Raw genomic sequence first — 8,329 nt, 5'->3', positions numbered from 1 at the left:
TATACTTGCCAGGCATCTGTGTGTGGGGCAGGTGCCAGCATCATCATTCATTCAATTTAGTGGGGCTTTTCGTAGATTTTGTATGTGAAATTACTAAGACACGAGCTGTCACATGGTAGCCGTGAGACTTGGAGAACATTATGAAACCCATCACACCCACCTTATGTTACTGGAAAATCTAGAGATGACGGATGTAAAGTATCTTACACGACGCATGGCCAAGAATATTTGGTCAGCAGTGGGGATGTTTACCTCCGGAAATTACCATTTATTAGGCAAGGAAGAAAAATACAGACACACGCGGGGTGGGACGTGCTGTGAAAATAGGAAGACACAGAGCACAGTACGGAGATGGCAGAACCAGTGTTCAAACAGGCTGCCCTCTGTATCAGAGTTTACTATAGAGAGAGATACAGCACAGGATATGCAAATACATATTACAGTTTACAAGACTGGCTTACAGTGGCCACCAACAGTCAGATGAGGAAGCGCGCAGAGGGTGTCTGCACACCAGAGACCGAAGGATACAGCTGAAGGTCTGGAGCTCACTGCAGTGTCCATGCAAGTCCATATCAGGAGGCCGGTGGGTCTTTGATGGAAGGCTGAAGGGTCTATGCTGGAAGCTGAAGGATCTTTGCCAGAAGCTGAAGAGTCTGCGTTGGAAGCCAGAAGAGGACGTCTAAAGTGCAGGCAAAGACTGGAGCTCCTCCAAAAAAATAGAAGCAGATCGGTCCTTCTTCCTTCCCTCTTTATACTGTCCAGGTGACAAGCCTCCCTAGGGTGGGCCTTCCACATCCTAGGGTGTGGAGCTGATGAACCGGCTTAACTGAGCTTCTTTACTCAAGCTGACTCGATCTGTCAAGCCTCACAGCCTCTAAAAGGCGTGTGGGAATTGCTGGTAACTGCTCTCCAGTGGGCGCTTGTGGCTCCACCGAGGCGAGTCCAAAACACCAGGGAGGCAGTGGGCAGCCATGGAAGGGCTGGGGACGAGGCACATCAGAGCACTGACCTTCCGGGATATGGGTCTAACCTAATGCCTGACAATGAGCTTAACAAGCCATCGCCAGCACACCCAGGTCATAAGCAGAGGGTGGCAAAGGAAAGAGGGTGCAGAGAACACCAAGGAACTGTGACTCCAGGGGCATCTGAAGCGTCTTTAGGTTATGAGTGAGCCACCGGCGAGAAAGCGCAGCTAAGGTGTGTGCATTGGCCCCAGAGCAGCCAAACCACAGTGAGCGTAGGACCCGATTCTGAAGTTCCTGATTGTGGGTCTGTGCCCCCTCCCCCCTGCCCACTGCCCCCCTCCCAAAGGTGGGGTTTGGCCTTCCTGTTGCACACAGCATGAGCACACAGCAAAGTAAGCTTTTTGTGACCATTTTTTAATATGCCGGGTTCAAGGGGGAGATCTTTGAATCCTATAATTCCTTCACTGTGTTACAATGGGAATCACCCTCATGGAAACAAAAACCCCAAGTCGCCCTAATTTCAAATCCCGGTGAGATTTGTGATGGATGAACTTGTAGGTGATGAGAAATATTTATATATTTTTGGCTTCTTGGAGAAGGAGGCAACTTCAGAGGCAATGTTTTGACAAACAGTAGGATCAGAACAAGTGACAGGGAGCGCTCAGAAAATGCATTTCCATGGGAGCAAGACAAATAATGACAACTGCCTGCGGTAGCGTGTATGAAATGCAAAGCAGTGGAATGGAGAAGGTAGGGGAAATAGTTTTAGGGAAAGACTCCTGCTGTGTAGGGGTCTCCTCAGACAGGAGCAGAGGCAGGCTCTTTGCATAATAGTGGGAAAATATGGTTCCCACAAGAAGAGGTGTCTGTGACTGCAGTCTGTGCTTGGTTTTCACAGCAGAGATGAAACCCTTTTTCACATCAGAAAAAAACCAATATATAGCCAAACAGCCAAAGAAGAGAAATTTGATGTTCAGTAGCAAAATCTTCAAAGCCTAAGATAAAAATGCTGCCTAAATGGGTGCCTGTATCCATCCCACACTTCCCACCAGCCCTCTCCCTGGAATATGTTACCCAGGCTCCTTGGACTCAGTACTGACTCTTTGGGATCAGTACTGGCTCCCTGGACTTGGTACTGGCTCCCCAGACTTGGTACTGGCTCCTTGGACTCAATACTGGCTCCCTGGACTTGGTACTGCCCCCTTGGAAGGAAACTGTCAATCTGGGGTGAGTACCAGGGAGGACTGCAGGCAGAGGAGTATTTTTCCGTGTAGAGCCAGAAATGGATGCTGACACTGCCACCAGTATAACTGGGGACAGTGGTGCAGACCGATGGTGTCTGGTCCTAAAGCAGGAGGTGCTGGAAGCCGCAGATGCTTCTCCCTCCTCACCCCAGATCCCTGCAGCACGGTCTTCTTCCCCTGGGAATGCGAACCAGGACAATGCCCATAATCTGCACCCTGATAGGATAAACTGAAGCACACAGACAAGTTCTTCTACTGTTGCCCCACACATGTTTTGTGATGAAAAAAGCACTTCTCTCAAAAAACCACACCCCACCCCACATATAGGGAACTTGTCAGTGTGCCCCAAGGAGGAACAGGGGTGGGTATGAGGAAAAAATAGACAAGAGCTGGGTCAGGTAGAGGCAACCTCTTACCTGATGGATAAGAGGTCCCAACAATAACAGTAGGGGTGCTTATGTATACTCTTGCAAAGTTACTATCAAGTAAGGCAAGACTGCCTAGCAATTAATGACTGAATTATCCAGGCAGGATGTTTTTCTCAAGACCGACATAGCTGGACTGCTTGAGGCACTCTGGCTCTGTCCTGCCCTCACATGTATGACCAATTTCCAGCTCCAGCTGCTCCTAACATCTCTCCCTTCTCTGTTTTGTAAATGATGGGTGTTTATTTGAAGGTGGAAAATCTACGCTTGGAGAATATAGTCCAAAATCCATAACAGTGGTCAGTTACCAGTCTAGCTGTAGTTGTCAAAAGTTGTTGCTTATTCGAACCTTTTATAGCTAACATATTACCATGGCATTCCTTTCCACATTTTGTGGTTATACTTTTCTGCTGGATGTTTAAGATCAAGTTAAAGTGAGACCTGTATTAATCAATTTCAATTTCTTGCTATCTATCAAGGCCAGTTAAGTCACCTCAGGAATCACTTTGGAACCAGGTACAGCACCTCTAGATCTTCTGTCAGTATCAGCCATCTGGATGAGTCACGGCCATTGCTTGACCAAGTTGCTTTCTGTAAAAGCCTGAGGGATACTTTTCTCTCTGGTGACTTTCCTTAGGCACACTATACATCATGAATCACATTGCTCTGTGGTCCCATAATCTCCTTGACCACAAAATCAGGGACTCAACAGAGTTAAAGGACGTCACAGCAGAGGTTCTCTTATGTTGTGAGTCCTCACTGACCTTGGAGGGCTAGAGACATAATATTGGCTGACCTCTTAGCCCAAGCTATCTCTCTAATTTATGGTTTCCAAATCTCAGTTGTTAAAAATCCAGAAGAGAAGATTAAAGGCATTATATTGTAATAGAGGCACTAAGCTTAACATTACTATCTTATCTGAATATCAAGCACCTTACAACTTGAAATGGAACCATTATTTTCTGACAACCATGGATATCCTAATATTTAAATCCTTACAGAATGTTAACAGGCAACAATTACATATTTTTACACAGAAATTTAGGAATCAAAACCATACATAACATTGCAGCATGACAATCATAACGACATTTTGTAACATACCTAATTTTCCATTTTGACATAACATAACCCTTTTAACCAATCATCCTTATCTAATACATAAGAAACTTTTACTTAATTTATTGTCCTTTAGTGGGATACACATAAAAAGTTTTTTGTTAAAGGCAGAGGTTTGAATCTGAGGGAAATTCTTATCACAGTAAGCAGTATTTGTTTTACATTTTGGAAGACCTGTACATCTGGAATCATGAATACATTTAATACACCATGAGATTAACACCAAAGAATTGCCATACACATATGAAAACCTTTGTTTCTTAGCATAGTTTTGTGTCAGGAGCATCTTTTATGAGAAAACTTTACTATAATTTTTCCTGGAAGACTTTACCTTTTGACCAAATGACCAAATTATTGGGATGTCTCCCAAGAGACTATGGAAATCGCTTGGGACTCCTTATTAATGAACAAAGGCTGGCCAGTCCTCTGTTCATCAGTTGCAGTTCTGCCCAGTAATTTCTCCTTACCTTAAGGAATTTCTGTTATTTTAAATTTTTTGATGAGCTATGAGAAAGCTGATTTTGATATCACTTAGACCAGCTGGTAACTCCAAGGAAGGCATGCTTTTAAATCTATAACCCAAATTGTATTATGATCAAATGATGGAAGAAAAATTGTTGAACTCAAAATAAAGGGGAACAGCTGTTCACAGAATGACAGATAAGTAGACAAATAACAAGTACACAGAACAAACAAATAAACATCTTTATAAAATCAGAGTGCACTCAAATATATTTTTGACCAAATTGAACTATAGTAGCTCTATTATAATTTTAGAAATTTATAATTACAAATAGACTAGTCAGATTTTGTTGTCAATTAGTAAACATATCTCATCAGAAAAATTTAGAAGGAATAGAATATTTTATCTGTAAAGAATATGCATATTTTGTGTTTTATTCTGTTTTAAGAATACTGGTAACTTTCAGCTCAGTTATCTCTATATAATCTGACACTTAGTTAGAGGTTAGATTTCCATTTTGTCAGTTTCTTCAGTAGGCCCCAGGCCAAATCTAGCCTCATCATTGTCAACTTTCTCAAATCTGGATTGATACTACAGCCAAACACCATGCTCTAGAAAACACAAACATATCCTGGCCCCAAGTTAGCTTTTTTTGCTTTACCAGATTGAATTGTCATTCTGCCATTTTACTTCCATCTTTTATAAAATTTTAAAATTTAATAGTGTATGTTGCTACATAAAGTGGGAGGGAATGATTCCCCCTTTTGTTTTTGTAATTTAATTTTGATCTTACAGTGAGAAACCTGTATCCTATTTTTTTTGGAAGAGGAAGCTGTCATATAGCCTCACATAACCTAAGATGACCCATCTGTGAAAACAGAAGCAAACTGAATTAACCTGTCTGAAGGATAATGACAATTAATAACACCAGAGAAATTAGCCCAAAATCCAGATGGAGCTAATTAATTTTACCAAATAAAGTTTGAAAAAAATCATTTTAGATTGATCTGAACAATTTGGGGAAAATTGTCTTTGTTGGATAAGTTGACCCAAATACGAAAAGGTTATCACAGCTTGTACCCTTTTGGAGGCCACCACTAGGCCTGTCACCATTCAAATGGGATGTCAAAATCAAGCGACTATTTAAATTCTATTGCTTTTAGATTGTACTCCAAACTTTTATATCTATTTGTAAAATACTAAAGCTTTTCTATATTAATTTAATTTTGGAATGTGAAACAGGCAATCAGCATCACTAGGAATCATGAGAGCACCAAAGACTTACAAAACCTTTTAAATCAGCAGCATATTCTGTATATGATGTCAAAAAGAAAACTATAAATAAAACAAGATAGTTTTACTATCTGTACAATCTAAAATGAGGAAGTTTATGACTATAACTCTAAAAGACCAAAGCCATCACTGAAATATACATTTTTTGAGAGAAAGGGCAAAGTTTTTATTTATGGGAATTATGTTTTTTATAAGTAATCTTTTAAATATCTCCAATGTTGTACATCTTAGGAAATATGATTATTTTTAACTAAAGGCAAACTTCTTTTTTTTCTTTTTTTGTCTTTTTGAGATAGGATCTCACTATGGAGTTCAGGATGGCTTTGAGCTCACTTTATAGCCCAGGCTGGTCTTGAACTCACAATGATCCTCTTGCCTCAGCCATCTGAGTGCTGGGATTACAGGCATGATCTACCATGCCCGGCTTAAAGACAAACTTTTTATCTTGAGGATGGAAATAGCTTTTTAAATTAATTGCTTTAAAGGGAAAATGTAAAAGCCTTCTCTTTTAAAACTCGCTCTATCCTCTGTGAGGCTTTTTTTTCTTCAGTAGTCAATTCCATCTCAGGGTGATTTTGTTTAATTTGTTTAACCCAGTAGGTGTCAGAAGATCCAAAACCCTTGGATCCTTTTTGAAAATATAATTTTTTAAATTTTGTTAAAGAAAGAATGATGATTTAAGCAATAGAGAGTCAGAAGATTCAAACAAAATTTTGTTCCTGATTCTGGCTGCAGCCTCCGCTCCATCACCTCGGGGCTGGGCGAGCTGCTAACAGCAGCTTCCTTGTCTTAGCACAGGGAATGGGCTCCCTCGCCCATGTTCTCCCTCCCCAAGCGATGTGCACCGGTTGTACTCCTGCTCTGGGCTCCCAGTCTGGCCATAGGATGCCCACTTTTTCCCCCTGATTCTGAGCCCAGGTGCCAAAAGCGTGCACAGCCATGTCAGTGATGGCTGCGGCAGCAGCAGGGAGAGCCAGGGTGCGCGGCGATCGTGTCCCACCCTTTGGCTTCCAGGTACACCTTTATAGTTGGTGGTGCTCCAGCAGCTGTGACTGGACCAGGTGCACAGACGTGCAGGTGGCTGGGAAATCCCAGTTGGGTCTGCCTAGGACTGGAGCAAGGGGCTCCTCTGAGCCTGGTTAGTGCCCCTCCCCCTGGCACTGCTTGGATCTAGCCACGCCCAACTTAAAATAATTTTTTCCTTTTTCATCTGATTGAGCAAAGCTAGAGGGCTTAAGCTCTATCTGTGTCGCTATGGCCCTCCTCTCCTTGTCCCGTTTGGGCTCGGGACTTCATTTCAAAGTACACTTCTTAGCTGAATCCTTAGTGGTTGTAAAACCCCTTCTAACTGCAATCCAGAAAAGCAACGTAAACACAGGAACCAGGAAAAAACAAACATTTTTATGTACATCTATAAACATCTGTGGTTCTTCAGAATCTGCTTGCCCATTTTTACCTACTAGTAAAATCAATATACATTTCTCCTTTTGGCTTCTCTTAAGCCTGTTTCTCTCTTTAAGCTTGTTTTATCTCTCTGCCCTTAGTGAACCCATTTCTGGCCCTAATGAGCTTCCATCCCCACACTTGACACCCAATGTGCCAGTACCATGCACTCCAGCACTAAATACTAGCTCTCACAAATGTGCGTCATACCCAGTTGCATGCTGTCTGGAAGCATACCCACTGCCCACTTATTCTGTCTGACCAGATGTGCTGTTCAGGTGTCAAATGTAGGGAATTTGTTGATCTCTTGGTATACCAGTAAGAGGACCCAACAACCACAGTAGGGGCATTTATTTATACCCTTGCAAAGTTAGTATCACGAGAGGCAAGGTTGCCTAGCAATTAATGACTGAATTGTCCAGGCAGGAAGCTTTTCTCAAGACTGAGGTAGCTTGACTGCCTCAGACACTCTGGCTCTGTCCTGCCTTTACTCATAAGACCCCTTTCCAGCTCCAGCCGCTTCCAACACTCATGAACACCCCACAGGGAGTTCAGAGAGGAGGCTGGCGACAGAGCGGCACCAGGCAAAGCCTGTGTTCTAAGCCAAAGTAGAATCATGAGAGAACTTTGTCCAGCTGGAGAGAGAGAGAGAGAGAGGGAGAGAGAGGAGAGGGCAGGGATTTATTTTAAAGGTAATTTCAGTTAGGTACAGCACACTGTCTACACTGAATATCTTTGTTTACAGGGCAAAATGATCATCTTTTCTTCCTTTTCCTTGTGCTTATGTGGAGGCATATAGTTCTTTTCTTGTTTCTGTCTTTTGGGGGGTAGTGGAGGTGAAATAGGATAGCACAGTATAGTTCAGTCCTGCCTTGAACTCACCAGGTACCCTAGGCTGGCCTTAAACTCACAGGGATCCTCTTGCCTCAGCTTCCCAAGTGCTGGGATGACAGCCATCCACCACCACACCTGGCCTGGTTATCATCTTCTGAATTGCTTGGGCCTGATATGCTAGCCCACTTTATAAGGAACTGACTGTTAGCGCTTGAATTGGAATACAAAGAGAAGAAGAGCATTTATGTTTTTAAATGCTTTGTAAGTCAGATGTCTTACTACTTGTACTGCTGTTACCTGAAAAGAGATTTCTGCAAACCTAGATCAATATTCTTTTTAGGGTGAAAACTGATTAAGCAAGCCATCCAGATGGCCACCTAAATGTTAGAGTCCCGTGTCTGAGCTCAAAGGCTTCTTGGACAGTGTGAGGATGGGTGGGGGGGTGCGGTGCAGGGAGGGCCTGGGAATGTGAGGATGTGCAGGTATAAAAGGGGTCCCAGGAGTTCAATGCGAGAAGGGGCCAGTAAGAGCTGTTTTGCATCA

The 8,329-nt window shown here is 42.7% G+C and overlaps 1 long non-coding RNA gene across 1 annotated transcript in view; it reads right to left on the bottom strand.

The window, feature by feature from the left end:
- Positions 1–260: 260 nt before the first annotated feature.
- The window catches only part of LOC106147751, a 21,373-nt gene continuing 13,304 nt past the window's right edge, over positions 261–8,329 (bottom strand). Inside the window, exon 4 of the long non-coding RNA XR_001232684.1 lies at positions 261–2,386. This is a non-coding gene — a long non-coding RNA (uncharacterized LOC106147751). The remainder of the gene's footprint in view (positions 2,387–8,329) is intronic.

Source organism: Chinchilla lanigera, unplaced genomic scaffold, assembly GCF_000276665.1.
Source record: "Chinchilla lanigera isolate Chin_1 unplaced genomic scaffold, ChiLan1.0 scaffold00008, whole genome shotgun sequence".
NCBI lineage: Eukaryota > Metazoa > Chordata > Mammalia > Rodentia > Chinchillidae > Chinchilla > Chinchilla lanigera.
The sequence above is the reverse complement of the archived record's forward strand: the minus strand, read 5'-3'. Positions and strand labels throughout refer to the sequence as shown.